Source organism: Eptatretus burgeri, chromosome 3 (assembly GCF_056783735.1).
Source record: "Eptatretus burgeri isolate ZD-2024b chromosome 3, Ebu_testis_v1, whole genome shotgun sequence".
In the NCBI taxonomy this organism is placed as follows: Eukaryota; Metazoa; Chordata; class Myxini; order Myxiniformes; family Myxinidae; genus Eptatretus; species Eptatretus burgeri.
In genome coordinates, this window is record NC_140963.1 from 118,966,771 (window position 1) to 118,984,392 (window position 17,622).

Consider the following 17,622-nt stretch of genomic DNA (forward strand, 5'->3'; position numbering starts at 1 on the left):
TATTTATTGTGTAACCAGTAGAAAATGAATTTCACACGTTACTTTGTTTCAATCTTCACTGTTATTCAATGCAGAATCATTTTGATGAAACAATATCAATTGTAATTAACACTCCACCACATGTGCTTTCCCTTCCTCTCAACTCACGCTGCCTTCCCTTCCCCCACCCCGACACACTCTCCCCTCCATCTGTCTTTCCACTCCACCTCCTCACTCTCCCCCACCCCTTTCGTATTCCCATCAGCGAAGTGATGGATGGTAGATGTAATATATATATATATATATATATATATATATATATATAGAAAAATATATATATATATATATATATATATATATATATATATATATATATATATATATATATATATATATATATATATATATATATATATATATATATATATATATATCTTCTTATGCCTGGTGTTGGCTTAATGGTTAGGGTAGTGGGCTTGGGATCCTAGGATCCTGAGTTCAAATCCCGCTCAGCTGTTGAATTAACACCAGGTGGGGTTGACTGCCTGTCATCCTTCCGAGGTCGGCAAAATGAGTGCCAGCATGCTGGTATACTGTGTCGGAGTGGCGACCCGTCCAGGATTGTTCCCAATAGCCAAGGAGACTGCTTCGGCGGCACCAACGCTCTGCACAGAGTATGGTCATAATGGATGGATATATCTTCTTCTTTCGGCTGCTCCCGTTCGGGGTCGCCACAGCGGATCATCCGTATGATCCGCATAGTGATTTGGCACATGTTTTACGCCGGATGCCCTTCCTGACGCAACCCTGGTCGCCTCTTACAACACAGGGATATGGTACACCTATTTTAACCGGGGTATACACCGGCCCAGTACACTGGTGCTCATTTCGCCGACCTCGGAAGGATGACAGGCTGAGTCAACCCCCTGGTGTATTAATTCAGTGGCCCAATGGGGCTTGAACTCAGGACCTTTTGGATCCCAAGCCGCTGCCCTAACCACTGCGCCAACACCAGGCTATATATATATATATATATATATATATATATATATATATATATATATATATATATATATATATATATATATATATATATATATATATATATATATATATATATTGTTATGGCTGTGGAAATTCGCAAACCACCATGAAGGGCCCGTAGGTGAGTAACTCTAAGTACATGTGAAGTTAGCCCCAAACCCGTTGTTTAGAGGGAATTTAGGTGATTCATTCGGGCTGCGACGCTTTGAGATAGCCGTTTTTCTGTTCTATCTTTATTTTGAACCAACCACGTCTCAACCGCCATCACACAACAACCACCTTAACCACCACGCCAGCCATCGTCACCAACTACAACCACGCTCCAACCCTCAGACAATAACAACGCCAACAGCCACGACCTTTACCTTCACAACTCAATCCCGCAAACATCGCATCACCGTCATTCCCAAACGGCACCATAACCATCAAACACCACCGATAAACCCTCCACCACCCTCACCTCTCTCCTTATACGGCCATTCCCGCACCACCTGTGAACACTGAGCTTCGGGCTGTCTTGGGCTCGTTCAAGATACGCACCGAGCCGCGAGTGCAAATAGCGGCCTTTCCGAGGGAGAATTCGGATCAAGAACGCTACACGCCGACTTCTGATCCGTCCAATTAGCAAGCGCGGAGTGGCTTGGCCCCGCCTCCAGGCGCGTCTTTGTGAAATCGATATATGCAAATTCTAGGATCAGGGGAGGTTCACGCCCACTTTTCCTCCGTCCAATTGGCGAGCGTGGCTCCGCCCCTGAGGTCATCCTGATCCGGAAATTTGCATATTGTTTTCTCCTGCCGGCCTATAAAATGGCGAGCGCAAGGCGAATCGTGACAGTGTGTGGCAGTGGCAGTGTGTGTCGGCAGGGCAGAGTGAGTCGAGTCATCGGTGAGGCAGGAAGAGTTGGGTTCTGAGTCGGCGGAGAAGAGTTGTGGGAAGAGGCCAAGGAGCTTGGGTCCGAGGCGAGAAGGACGGCGGTCGGCGACGAAGTCGCGGTGTGAGATCACTCGTTGCGGGACCCAAGCCAGCCAGCCATTCTCCCTCCCCCAGGGCATCAACAATTCCCCCTTTCCCCCGCGCTGAGATAGTGCAAAAAGGGGGCCCCGTTCCCACCCCACTCCAAACGTCGTGCCAACGAAACCCGCCAAGGAGCACGGAGTCGGGGCACAGCCATGCGGCCACATCTGCGGCTCGTCCGCCAACGCGTCACGAGGACGCGGGTAGGACCCCCCGGTCTCGCGGGCCTGGCCGCTCCTTCAGGTCACACGCGCATATTGGCCTACAGGCCCGTCTACCCCCTTGTCTATGAGGGTGGCTTCTTTCCTTTGCTTTTGAGTAAATGTGTGTTGGCGCCGTCTGTAAAGTAGAACTGTATAAGTGTTGCCGTGTGTGCGCGTAGTCGGTAGTAACTCTGCGTCATTGTTTCTTTTGTTTTAACTGCTATATGTGCATTTTGACTGTTTGGCTGTATATGTGTGCTTTCCGTGTGTCACGTAATCAATGTGCATTGTGCGAACTGTTTTCCCGTTTTGCTTCGTCTTTTCTTTATTGACCCTCCATCCTGCTTCACGTAAAGGGTTCGTAGTGGGCTTAATACGCCCGATAATTAATCGGAACCGTCGAGGCCGACGATAACACCGCTCGGTTATCACTGTAGCACGGAATGGACCGCTTAAGCGGTTCGTGTCCGGAGTCAGCCTGTGGCGTGGTACGATCGCCCGGTCGACCATTCATGCAGGTACTTAGGTAGATTGAATTTGGCGAGTGACCCTATCCTGCGCCGGTGGGCCATTGGCACGATCGTGGTGAGGTTAAACCCCCACCCGTGACTAGCTCCCGGCGTTGGGCCGAGAGGGTCACGACTGAATTGTCCATCCAGTGGGCGACGTTCCGCGATTCGAGTCACGTGGCCCTCCACACGCGGGCGGGTGCGAATTCGCAACAATGTATATATACATATACATATATTTATATACATACATTTATATACACATATATAATCTCGATTTAAGAACACCATGCATTCCTGAAAAGTATTTCTTAATTCGAAAATCGGGAGTGATTTTCCCATAAATATAACTATATAGTGGGGGCATGTGTTCCTCAAAAAATAATTTCCACCCCAAAATTCAATAATAATGGGGAAATTTTTTTTTAATGTACAGTTATAAGTAACTTAATGTCACTTTCAAAGTATAAAAGCTATGGTGCCACTTATAACATGAGTCTCCAAAGTGGAACTTTCAACCTCATTCGTGAAAATCACCTGACACTCGCATCCAAACTCGCCAAAGTGGAACTTTCAACCTCATTCGTGGAAATCACCTGTCACTCGCACCCAAACTCACCAAAGTGGAACTTTCATCATCATTCATGAAAACCACCCGTCATTCGCACTAAAACTCTCCAAAGTGGAACTTTCACCCTCGTTCGTAAAAACCACCTTTCACTTGCACCAAAAGTCTCCATTGTGGAACTTTCAACATCATTCATGAAAACCACCCGTCACTCGCATCAAAACTCTCCAAAGTGAAACTTTCACCCTCATTCGTAAAAACCACCCGTCACTCACATCAAAAGTCTCCATCGTGGAACTTTCATCCTCGTTCATGAAAACCACCCATCACTTGCGCCAAAAGTCTCCATCGAGAAACTTTCACCCTCATTCGTGAAAACCATCTGTCACTCGCACAAAAAGTCTCCAAAATGGAACTTTCAGCCTCATTCCTGAAAACTACCTTTCACTCGCACCAAAACTCTCCAAAGTGGAACTTTCACCATCATTCGTAAAAAAACACCTTTCACTCGCACCAAAAGTCTCCATTGTGGAACTTTCACCATCATTCATGAAAGCTACCTGTCATTCGCAGCAAAAGTTTCCAAAGCGGAACTTTCACAATCATTCGTAAAAACCACCTGTCACTCACACCAAAACTCTCCATTGTGGAACTTTCACCATCATTCATAAAAACCACATTTCACTCACACCAAAACTCTCCAAAGCGGAACTTTCACCCTCATTCGTAAAAACCACCCGTCACTCGCACCAAAAGTCTCCATTGTGGAACTTTCATCATCATTCATAAAAACCACCTCTCACTCACACCAAAAGTCTCCATAGTGGAACTTTCACCCTCATTCATGAAAAAAACACCTTTCACTCACACCAAAAGTCTCCATAGTGGAACTTTCACCCTCATTCATGAAAACTACCCATCATTCGCACCAAAAGTCTCCAAAGTGGAACTTTCACCATCATTGCACTTTAAGTCAACGAAAAGGCTCATTGCCTTTTGTTAATGACCATCGTGTTAACTGGAACTTTTTTAAGTTTGGCTTTCAATAGAAACACTCAGCAAACACTACATACTTTCCTTTACGGAGCTACGTGTTTTGGTGAATCTCACTGCACTGGAAGGTGTCACACATTGAGCACATACCACTATCTTTTTTGTTGTTGCGTTTCGTAATCAATGTTGTAATCGCAATGCAAAAGTCACGTGCAATATCTGTAAGGTGGGAACCAGCGTCATACCTTCTTAGAATTTATAATTTACTTTCCAACGATACCATTTTACTGTCTTTCTTTCCACTCCTATCACTTCCTTGAGCACTTATCTTCCTTTTATGAGCCATAGTTATGGATGAATACAGTCCAGTATCATACTGTAATGTGCACAAACGTTTGCGTAAATAAAATGCACTTTAAAAACACTGCACTTCAGCACAAACGTAATGATGTAGCTGCATAGGAGAGAATGAGGGAAGCGATGCTCTGACATAATCATCCTGGATGTATGCGAGTGCCGCTGTGGCGTTATGTAGTGAGATGCGTATTTATTTCAAATTACACGATTAAAATTTTTCATCAAGATATCATGAGGTCGCATTTTGAATTCGTAGTTCAAAAATTAGTTCACTGGGGTTGAGCAAAAGTTCGTAATGTCGCAATTTGAGGTCATAAATCAAATTTTTGGAGTCAAAAAATTTAGTTCATAAGATTGAAAGTTTGTAAATCGGGATCATATACAGTATATATATATATATATATATATATATATATATATATATATATATATATATATATATATATATATATATATATATATATATATATATATATATATATATATATATATATATATATATATATACACACATACATATACCAAAAACGAACAAATCTAATGTCATGTTTCGTTGTCCTTTTTCGTCTTGCTTATTGTAAAACCTTCCAAGATTCCAAAAAGTAGAATTTCATAAAGCTGTCATTCCCATTGGTTGCTTCGTCAGAATCAGAAAGTTAATACCAATGCATAACAATGAAACTACCTCTTCTTGTTGCAAGTCAATCTGCTTGATGGGCCCCACTGCCTGCATTTGTGGAGCTGTGATCCGGATGTTTAATGATATGGCATCGTACAGTATGATGCGATTTCTCCACTACATATTCATACATATATAGTTGGTCACTCAAACGTACAAGAAGTCAAATAATTTCCCTTCAAATTAAAGTGGTGACCAACTGATGATCTAAAATGTCGTACCGGTGCTTTGTAGGCAGGGCATTGCATAAGTGAATATGCTATCCTTTGGAGGGAACTTAAATGGAGTTACACATCTGTTTGCAGTTACAGGTGGACATTACGTCTTCGATCCCATTGTATCATTTGGAGGGGGAGGGGAGGGACAAACAAAAGAGTAGACCAGTGTGTGCCGGTACATTTCCTGAACTGATCTATGGTGTGCTGGCAGGATGACAGAGAGTTACACACACTCGCCCCGAAGTGGTGTAGCTTTGGTTTGAATCCTGACCCAGCTATAAACTATCATGATGTTTCACAGGTCAGGTAATTCATCAACATATGTGCCGTCCCTTGGATGGACATTAAACTGGCATCCCATCTGCCAACATTAGTTTATGGACGTTAAAGATCCCACGGTAGGCAAGCTATCGCTGGCATCATGGCCAAATTCAAAATTTCTGCACTGACTTTCTAAGTCTGAGTGGTGACCGGACCATGATTGTTGCCTAGTAACTGCTTCAGCAGCACCAACGTTCTGCAAGGGGCATGGTACATGATGATGATGATGATGATGATGATGATGATGATGATTTATGATGGGTGTGGGTGATGGGCATTATAACAGAAGAGTTACACCGCCCACTGCCAATCCAAAAATGATGCAAACAACAAGTAGGAACTGCATACTGAGTATAAGTACAAATTAAATAACTACCAAGTCAATTATAAGGCAATAAAACTCAGGAGAATCCACAGAATAGTGTGAAATAACATCTCATGTGGATTGGTTGTTCAATAGGGCTTTGGCACTCTTTGAACATTCTATTAATCAAATAAAAACTATATGTTATTGTGAACAATAACAAGGGCTTTTCATTTAAAGAAGTTTTTTTAGTTATTTTAAACCTACATTTCTAGCATTTGAGGCTTCAAGAAAATTTTAACGTGCAAAGGTTGTTTTTATTTGAAATTTGACCTCGATTAAGACATTTTGCAAACGAGGTCAGCATAAACCAATTTGCAAAAAAGACTTCTAGGATACCGAAGGTGAATAAAGACATGAAAAGGTAAGAAAGTAGGTCATGGTCCTAACCGGTGGAAACACGTCAACGGCCAGATCAGACCTTCTAGAATACCCCCAAGATGCATCATGCATGAACACAAAAACCTTTCTCAAATTAAGAAAATACATCAAAGAACCGAATTATAAATACACGTCTTGAGGGGACACATTTTAACTGAATTTTAAAGTTTAACATTGATTGAATGCAACATTATCACTGAAGAGATATTCACACATAAAATCACATACTCACGAGGGGGGGGGGGGGGGGAAGCAGACAACACAGGTTTTGACATATCTTACTATTAATTTGCAAATGGCCACTGGCTTTGACTCGAATACAAATTTTTATTACAGACTCTAGGCATCAAAAAGCTACATATATCGAACAAATTATTTCAAATGGAGCACCTTGCCACCATTAGAGCATTTAAATTGCCACAGGTATGGCAATAAATGAGAATTGTTGCTCCCAGCTTGCCGGCTCGACGACAGAAGATGCCATTTGTATATTTGCCGGTAATTCAAAAGGAACTTGAACGGCACTCGTTAGAGCACATACCTCCGTCAGGCTGAATAGTTTTTGTTTTGTATCCCACTGATAGGCCGGATCTGCATCCAGACCTGAACCACAATCGAATCAGTTTGTTCTCATCACATACCAAACTCACCCATCTAGTTTTGTCAAAATCCATCCACAACTTTTTGAGATATTGTGCTCTACATCGTTTTTGGCCCTATCTCTGAATGGTGAACAATCACTTAAAGAATTCACAGATACGGATCCGGTTCTTCACCTAAAATGAATCAATCCATCCTTGTCGTACACCCAACCGGTCCACCAAATTTCGTACGAATCCATCCCTAATATTTTGAGATATCCTGCTCACAGACAGACAGACATACACACAGACAAGGGTGACAACATAACCTCCATCCACCTTCAGAGGCAGAGGTAAGATAGGGTTTCCACTGACAGTCGTATTTCATGAAATTCTGTCACAAGAACATTAAGAAATGAATAGAAAATGTATGAGTGATTTTAAGTTACACAACATATAAAATGTCAGTTAAAATATGTCTGTCACATGAAAGATTTAATTGATAATATTAAAAGGCATGGATATAATCAACATGCCTGTGACTTATACGACAGATACAGTATTTGAAACGACAGTTCAGGGTGTTCCAAAAAGACCAGGACAACTTTGGTTGTTAATACATTTAGAACCACGAATGATGCAACGATAACGTTTGGTCTATATGATACAGAAACTCAATGTTTTGTGCACACCAATGACACCATCAATACACTTCAATGTGAGCTCCGTTCGTCATGTGCAGAACATCAAGGCGGTACACGAGTTCTTGCCATGTTCGGCTCAGTATGTTTGCATCCACCTTTGCGCATGAAATTGTAATCTGAGAACGAAGATCCTGCAGGTTTGCCACCTTGGTGTTGTGAGCAACATCATTGACAAACCCCAACAGAAAAAAAAATACATATACTATATTTTTTTTTGTTGCTGTTGCAGGCCGGCGGGGTCGGGTGAGAAAACCACTAGGTGGGGGAAGCTACGTCGATTACTACCAGACTCCCCGGAATTGTAGACCATCGCTCACGGATAATTCCGTGACACGGCGGGTCGCTTAACCGACCGTGGACGCCAACAACTCAACCGTGTGACCTAGGGTCCTCCCGCCTATGGAATCGGGTTACCTAATTAACCACGCGGTTTAACCACCGGGAAACCACGCCCTCGGTACGCCTTGTCCGAACCAGATCACTCTACCGGAGCAGATCACCTTTCCAGATCGGATGCAGCTGAGCGACACTGCCAAGGACATACCGGCTAGAAGGAACGGACCGTTGGGAATAAAGACTCGGCTAAACCTGGATTTGAACCTTGCTGGACCAATGAGGGAAAAGACAAAGGCGAGCTGGGAACATTTCTACAACAATTATTTATTTACAGCAAGCGAGGAAAAACATGTGGCACAACAAAGGTTTATTGGGTATACAACGCAGGGAAAGAGGAGAGGGGTGTGGGGGTGTGACAATTACACAAGAAACTTACTAAGCAGACACAGTGCAGACTTGATGTGAGATTATTCACAGTAACAACAATAAAATATCTTCTACAGGCTTACTTAACAGACAGGCGCCAACACACTCAGACACACACACAGAAAAAGGAAGAAACCCCAATGAAAAAAAAGGACTTTTGCAGCCAGGAGGAGAGGGGGTTGAAGTTATAGTTTTCGGTACCTGGGTGTTTCAGGGGAGGGATGCTCCGTGGTGCAGCACTCAACAATAGCAGAGTTGTTCTGGCCACAGCCGCACGTGTGGAGATCGTGTTCCGAACAGGAGGCACTTGAGTGGAGAAGGGAGGAGTCCAGAGGGTGAGGGTGGAGCAGTAGGTGGGACCACGTAGGTGGAGTCGAGAGGCAGGAGGCGGTTCGACGTCGTGTGGGCGGAGACGAGGAACAGGAGGCGGCCCGTCGAGGCGAGACGTGGGCGGAGTCGAGGACAGGAGACACAGCGTGAAACACACACACTCACTCTCTCAACGGAGGGACCTCTCCGTCTTTTATAGGGCCCGAAGCTCGGGGGAGGGGGCCATGCCAAATGCGACGTCATCGCCGAGTCGGGCACTCTGATCCCTCACGTGGTCCGACAGCCTGGGCCGGGCCTCGGGTAGACGCTGGTGCAGCCCGCCCACCTTACTGCATGACTCGCTGCACATGTCTGGTTTCGGGTAGACGCTGGTGCACGGTTATGGTAGACGAGACGAGACGAGGGGACAAGCGAGACAGAAGGCACCATGGATCGTCACGCTGTGGTAACTGAGACGAGGGGCAAGCGAGGCAGAAGGCACGGTGGATGGTCACGCTGTGGAAAACGAGACGAGGGGCAAGCGAGGCAGAAGGCACCATGGATCGTCACGCTGTGGTAAATGAGACGAGGGGCAAGCGAGGCAGAAGGCACAGTGGATGGTCACGCTGTGGAAAACGAGACGAGGGGCAAGCGAGGCAGAAGGCACCATAGATCGTCACGCTGTGGTAAATGAGACGAGGGGCAAGCGAGGCAGAAGGCACGGTGGATGGTCACGCTGTGGAAAACGAGACGAGGGGCAAGCGAGGCAGAAGGCACCATGGATCGTCACGCTGTGGTAAATGAGACGAGGGGCAAGCGAGGCAGAAGGCACCATGGATCGTCACGCTGTGGAAAACGAGACGAGGGGCAAGCGAGGCAGAAGGCACCATGGATCGTCACGCTGTGGTAAATGAGACGAGGGGCAAGCGAGGCAGAAGACACCGTGGATCATCACGCTGTGATAAACGAGACGAGGGGCAAGCGAGGCAGAAGGCACGGTGGATCGTTGTGCTACACGCTGTGGTAGAGGAGACGAGGGGCAAGCAGGCAGATTTACCTCAGGAGTGAAAATAGGAAGAGTGGGAAGTGGAATGGAGGGGAAAATGATTTAATAATAATCCTAACTAATGGCCCATCGCAATGCACTCCCTTGTCCTCCCACTACACAAAAGGAAGGGGTCTATCTGCACGTATATTAATGGCATAAATGACTCGGGACAACTATCTGTTGTATGCATGCGGTTTCGAGAACAGCAACAATATATATATATATATATATATATATATATATATATATATATATATATATATATATATATATATATATATATATATATATATATATATATATATATATATATATATATTGTTGTGGTTACCAGATTCGCAAACCACCATTCAGGTCCCTTAGGTGAGGTATCTCGGTAAGTGCATGTGTAGTTAGGCCCAAACCCGTTGTCTAGTGGGAATACATGTCATTTATGCGAGCTGCGACTCTTCAGGATAGCCGTTTTTCTTTTACTATCTTTATTTTGGACCAACCGCCATGATTACCACCACAACCACAACATCAACCACCAACCACAACACCGCTTCACCACAACCGCCACGACCTTCCCGTCACACCTCGCAACCGTAGCATCGCCACCGTTCTTGCCCCGCTGTGGGTACCGGTGTTGGACTCGTGCAGGGCGCACGTTGAACAGCGTGTACAAAATCACAGATTTTGTGCTTCAAAAACGGATCAAAAACGACACACGCCCACTTTTTGCCGTCCAATCGGTGAGCGAGGGGCGATTTGGCCCCGCCTCCAGAACGATCGATATATGCAAATTTGTGGATCAAAAAGCCTTCACGCCCACTTTTTCTCGGGCCAATGGGGAGCGAGGTGAAAGGTCGAAGGGAGGGGGTCAAAGGCGAAGCTACGGGGGGATAAAAAGGACGGTGTTCGTCAGTCAGCAGAACGAGAAGGAGTCGGAACGAGAAGGAGTCGGAGGGTGGAGAGTCGAGTGTGGAAGTCTGGAGCCCGAAGCCTGCAGTAGCTGGAGAAGCTGAAGAGAGTCGGACGAGGGGGTGCTCGCGTCGGTGCCAGGAGCTGCACGCCCGAGGGAGGCCGGCAGCGCGTCCTGGCCGAGGTGGAGACGCACACCAGGGGTAATAAAGATCCTCTATACCCCGAGCATCAACAACCCCCTCCTGTTTCCCCCCACGCTGAGATAGTGCGACCAAGGGGGCCCCTTTTTCCCACCCCTGCCAGGCACTGTCCGCGAGGCCCGCGGAGTGCGGCGCCATCGCCGCTCCGCGTCTCATCACCAGACGGGTAGGCGCGACCCGGTCTCGGCCTCAGGCCTGCCTCATTCTTGGGGGATTTCTTTTCCTTGGTTTTGGGTATGTGTTGTCGGCGCCGTCTGTGAAGTAGAATTGTATAAGTGTTGCCGTGTGCTCGGTAGTCGGTATTAGCTCTGCATTGTTTTCGCTTTTATATTTGCTTTTTGTGTAAATGGAATTGTGTTTTCTTTTTTTGTGTGCTTTTGGTGGAATTGTATTTGTGTGCTTCCCGTGTGCCGCGAATAAATGTGCTTTATTGTTGAACTGTTCTCCCGCTTCGCTTCGTCTTTTCCTCCATTGAATCCTCATCTTGCTTCACGTAAAGGGTTGGTAGTGGGCTGAATACGCCCGATAATTAATCGAACCGTCGAGGTCGACGATAACACCGCTCGGTTATTCTGATAGTACGGAACGGGTCGCTTAAGTGGCCCGTGTCCGAAGTCGACCTGCGGCGAGGTGCGATCGCCCGGTCTACCCTCCGCGTGGGTACTTAGGTAGGTCGAATTTGGCGAGCAACCCTATCCCACGCGGGGGCTGATTGGCTCGATCGCGGTGAGACCGAAAGGTCCACCCGTGACTGGTTCCCGGCGTTAGTCTGAGAGGGTCACGACTGGATTGTCCGTCCGGTGGGCGACGTGCCGCGATTCGAGTTACGTGGCCGTCAGCACGCCGGCGGGCGCGAAATCCGCAACAATATATATATATATATATATATATATATATATATATATATATATATATATATATATTGTATATATATATATATACAATATATATATTGTATATATATATACATATATATATATACATATATATATATACATATATATATATACATATATATATATACATATATATATATACATATATATATATATATATATATATATAAAATATATATATATATATATAAATATATATCTATATAAATATATATATATATATATATATATATATATATATATATATATATATATATACACATATATACATATATATATCAAGGGGGTTATGTCTGGTGATCGTGGTGGCCAGGTGGTTGGTCCCTCTCGGCCAATCTAGCGACCTGGAATTTTTTTCATTCAGGATGGCTCAAATGACTAACGCCCAATGAGGGGGAGCACCGTCCTGTTGAAAAATTATATCGGGTTGCAGGTCTTCAATCTGTGGGAAGGCAAATCCTTCCAACATGTTCATGTAAATTGCTGAGGTCAGTGTGTCATCCACAAAGAAAAGGGAACCTACCAAGAGGTCATGGAGAAGGCCAGACCACTCATTGACCTTTGGACTGTCACGTATGGTTCAATGATCACGTGGGGGTTTTCAGAGGCCCAGATCCTCACATTGTGCTGGTTGACCTTCCCAGATACATTAAATCAAGCTTAGTCTGTGAACATGACCATTTTAAGGTAATTTTGCATTTGGGTCCATCATTTGGTTTGAGTTCCTGCAGAATCTGTACCTTATGGCATAAAACTTCAATATTTTATGCAAAATCCTGTGTACAGTGGTGGTTGGTTGTGCCAGTTCTCTGGATGCGTGTCAAATCAATTTTCTGGGACTTTGTTGAAATGATTCACGCACGCGTTCAATGTCCTCTGCACTTGTGCTTGGTCGACCAGTACTTTTCTGTTTCTGACAACTTCCTGTCTCTTTAAACCTCTTGTACCACTCTCTAATACTAGTCCACGATGGTGAATTCCTTCTATACCTTGTAAAGAAATTATGCTGAACTTGTGAGTCGGATCTCATCTCGATGAACTATTTGATGCACCGAGCTTTCTACTGTGGAGCCGCCCATTTTTTTTTTTTTTTTGTATACCTTGGTCGAGGCTCGTATGAGAGCTAACACACAACTCACAGCAAGGAGGCATGAGACAAGAGGGGCGGGAGTGGAAGGGACAAAACAGTGGGGAACAGACACATTAGGTGAACTGTGGAAGGGAGAGGGATGGGGATGGGACGGGGAACATGGCGAAGAGAAGATGGACATTTCAGGGACTTTCAGGAAGGAAAGCAGGAGAAATGAAGGAAGTGGGCTTGGGTGGATTATCGGGGGTAGAAAAGATCGAGGATTTGGATGGGGGAAGATAAGAGGTGGTGGTGAACAGCTGTTTTGAAAGCCTGGAGGGAAGAATGGGAAAGAATAGAGTGAGGAAGTTTATTCCAAAGGCGGGAAAAAAAGAGGAATGAAAGAGTGAAGATGAGCAGTGATTCATGATTTTGGTAGTTTTACCAGAAGGGGGTTGTTGGCGGACCTTGAGCGCCGTGTGGAAATGTGGTGGGGACAAATCGCAAAGAGAGCAGGGGGGGCAAGGCTGGAGAGGAGTCGGTAGAAGACAGAAAGACCACCGACCAACCTGCAGTGATTGAGTGAGAGGCCCAAAGACTCAGCTTCATTGCGGGAGATGCCGATGATCTTAAATGCCCTGGTTTCGACAGCGTGAAGCCGAGAAAGGTGGGAGGCAGGAGCACCAGCCCAGAGGGGAGAGCAGTACTCCATCAGGCTACGGACAAAAGCTTTGTAAGTGGTCAGGAGCTCAAGAGGGCAGAGGAAGGACTTAGCACGACGGAGGATTCCCAGTCGGCGACTGGCTTTTGAGGCGAGGTTGGAAATGTGACTTTCCCAGGAAAGGTCATGGCAGATAGTGAGACCTAGAAGCTTGAAAGAAAAGACTTCTTCCAGAGGATTGTTGAGAAAGTGGATGGGGGGGTTTTGTAAACGGTCCTTTCGAAGAGACATAGTGAGAGTGTGAGATTTGTCTGGATTGAAAGACATGTTCCACGTGTTGGACCAGTTTGTGATTTTATCCAGATCTGCAGTGAGTGAAGAAGTTGCTGCTTGCCGGTCTGAGGCATGACAGATGGTACGGCAGAGGGTGGAGTCGTCGGAAAAGAGAAATAGAGGATTTTCCAGAGAGTCCGAGAAATCATTTTCTTTTACAATAAACCATCAGACCTGAAAATGATGAAAACTTGACGAGTTTCTGCATCATTTAAAACAGTGCATCATTGTTTCATTTGTGGTACTAAATATATAAACAATCAAAGTTGTCCGGGTGTTTTTGAAACACCCCATATAATAAACCATAGAACAGAAGAGGAGCCTCCATCTCTACTCCGTTTAGAGTCCCGTGCAGGCACGACCAACTTGCTCGCAATACAAATACAGCCTTTGGCCTTGGGTAAGTTACTTTCCAGAACACTCCGGGTACCAGTGGTGCCATCTATTGGCAGTGTTTTTCTCTCCACAGTCGGCAGGGCCCTTTTAGGGAGAAATCTCCCTTTGCCATGGGGTTTGTCCAATTTCTATTCTCCAAATTCTGAGAATAAAGCATGCAACTTTATTTTTGTCTTTGGTAAGACTCCGTCAGGATTACAATCAAACCTCTGACCTTCCAGTCAAAGTGGACACTAACCACAATTCCACCGAGTCTGGTGGGTTTTAAATGCAAGATTTATGTCCCCCATTTCATTCATGTGCAAAGCTGCGTACATTGGACGCAGTTTTAAACATCTAAGGATGAACGACAAACTACAGTAGATATAGGTGCAGACAAACACTTCTTCAGGAACAGACGTGACAAATTTGGATATAATCGACACTCAAGGTATAAAATCGATCTATGATTAAATTAGACATTATCAAGCTGCCTGGGCACGTTGGTCGAGCCAGTAGGTGTCGTAGCACACTTCAGACCATGGGCTCTTCTCAAAACACTAATTGTTGTGGCCGCAAATGCTGCACTGAAGCTGTGCCTTCTTCACTTGTCACAGTTTAAATTATACAACTTTGTTGTGATTTCATTCCCAAAAAAAATGTGACCAAATAAAAAAAAGAAGAGCTTGTTACAATGCAGAACATTGCGAGTACAAACATACCATCGTAGATCTGAGAATAAAGGATTTATATAAATAAATAAAACAATAATAATAATAATGTAAAAAACCACAAACACACACACACACACCTTTAACATATGGAGGTGGATACTTTGAGTCCATCTCCTGAAACCCACTCACGTGCATGTGTGGAGATAGACACACGCACACAAAGGTGGATACTTCGAGACCTGATAGGGCTCCATTGCACCTTCTGAAACCTGTATGTGGAGATAACAGCCAACGACACACAATGTATCAAGTCCCCCTTAGGATAGACTTGAAAATTTCTGGAAAGGAATCTATGAGGACCCAAAAAAACAAGGAGGAGATGGATTGGATCCAAAACGTGGAGAGAAAAAACAATATCTAAAGGAAAAAAAAAGAAGGCATTGCTAATTGAGGTTTCAGTTCCCAGTGATTTTGGCCTAAACAACGCAGAAATCAAGAAAATGACCAAATAACAGAATCTCAAAAATGAAGTGAAAAGATATTGGAAACTGAAGGGTGCTGAAATTGTATTGGTGATGGTTGGATAAAGAAGAACCATACGGAGATCCGAAAAATCATCCCTGGGAATATTAAAACAAACAAACAACATTTGGAGGCTGTCCGGAGCTTGGTGACGATCCTGAAAAGAGCCCTCAGAACGAAACTTTGCGAGCAAGAAAACTTCATGAATAATGATCCTTTTACTGAAACGGAGTTGGATACTTCGAGATCAGGGAGGACTCCGTTCCACCTTCTGAAAGCTGTATTTGGAGATAACAAGTGACCAACTCGCACAAACTTCATTTTTACATTTCTGCTTCTCACAGTTGGGCCAAATACCATACTGAGCATCTTTCACCCCCAATTCCATACCTGTGTTTGAAATTTGAAAATTAAGCTTGTCCTTCCTTTTTATCTGCAATCTCACTTCAATCTTTCTTTCCAATTCCCTGGAAAATCCTGCCTATCAATTTGCTGATGATTCCACCCTTTGCCGTATCATTTCTCAGACAGGCAGGCAGCTGTCTCTGTCTCTGTCTCTGTCTCTCTGTCTCTCTGTCTCTCTCTCTCGCTCTGCAGAACTTGATAGAATCATGTGGTCCAACACTTGAAGTGTCTTTCAACCCCAACAAATCCCACGCATTCACACCGTCTCTCCAAAAGCACCATCTGGCAAACCCTCCCATCCATACTTCCTAATCAAACCACTTGGAGAGGTTACATCACTCAAACTTTTGAGCCTCACCATCAGCCATGATCTATTTTCTTGGGCAGACCATATTTCCAAGATGGCATCCAAAGCCAGCTGCCGACAGGCATCATTCATTTTGCAAGGTCTTTCCATGGCCAAATCTGAAATTTTGACAACCTACAGGGCCTTCATTCATGGATGGATTACTGCTCTCCCCTTTGGGCTGGTACCCCTGCCTCACACCTTGCCCTTCTTGATACCGTGGGAAAGCAAAGCCCTCAAAATCATTGGGATCTCCCGTGGTGAGGTAGTGTGTCTCGGCCTGTTACTTTCTCATCGCAGACGGGTTTGGTGGCCTCTGTATTCCATTGCCTTCTTTTCGGTGTTGCACCCACTGCCTTCACTTGGTTCTGTCCATCCTCAGTTTTTGCAGGGCATACATTCTGCCAGTAACTCTCTTCTTGTTAAACTTCCAAAATATAGATTCACTGCTCACTTCCACTCATTTATTCCTCTTCTCTTGTCTTGTCTTGCCTGTGGAACCAACCTCCCCAGTCTGTTCAGTCCCATTCTTCAAGCCAGCTGTTCACCACTAGCCCATCTATACTCATTTTTCTACCCCAAATGACCCTATTCCCAAGCACTCTATTTTTTTTACAGGTTTTTTTTCAAATCCCCCTTCGTACTTCGTATTCGTACCTTCGTACTCACCTCTTCATTTTTTAGTTGTCAGTTGGTTTGTTCCTTTTCTATTTCATCCCGTCTGAAGGATCTTCTTGCCGTGTTTCATTCAGCTTGTGTGTAGTTTGTTCACCCCTACATGTTCTTCTCCCCCTCCTCTTGATCTCGCTCACTTCCATGAGCTTCAATTATGCATAACGTACACACACACAAAAAAATCATATTTGTGCTCCTCATCTTCCTGTTCTCCTCTCCTCCATTGCCGATATGTTTACGTCTCACCCTCTGTGGTCTTCTTCCATAAGCCTCCATCTCGGTTTAAAAATAAGACTCAGATATTGAAAACCTTGGTGTTGACAGTTACTCCATTTTCTATTTTCGCCACAAAGGACGTCATCACCCTCAAACGCTTTCTTTGGAACATACACCTTCCTCTGCAACAGGGGTCAGATCTATCTCAGACAACTATCAAATTATTTTAATCACACAGAGACTGATAAATGATTTAACCATTAAGGTGAAGGAGACATGTAACAAATTCCCTACGAGGTGACTCAACCA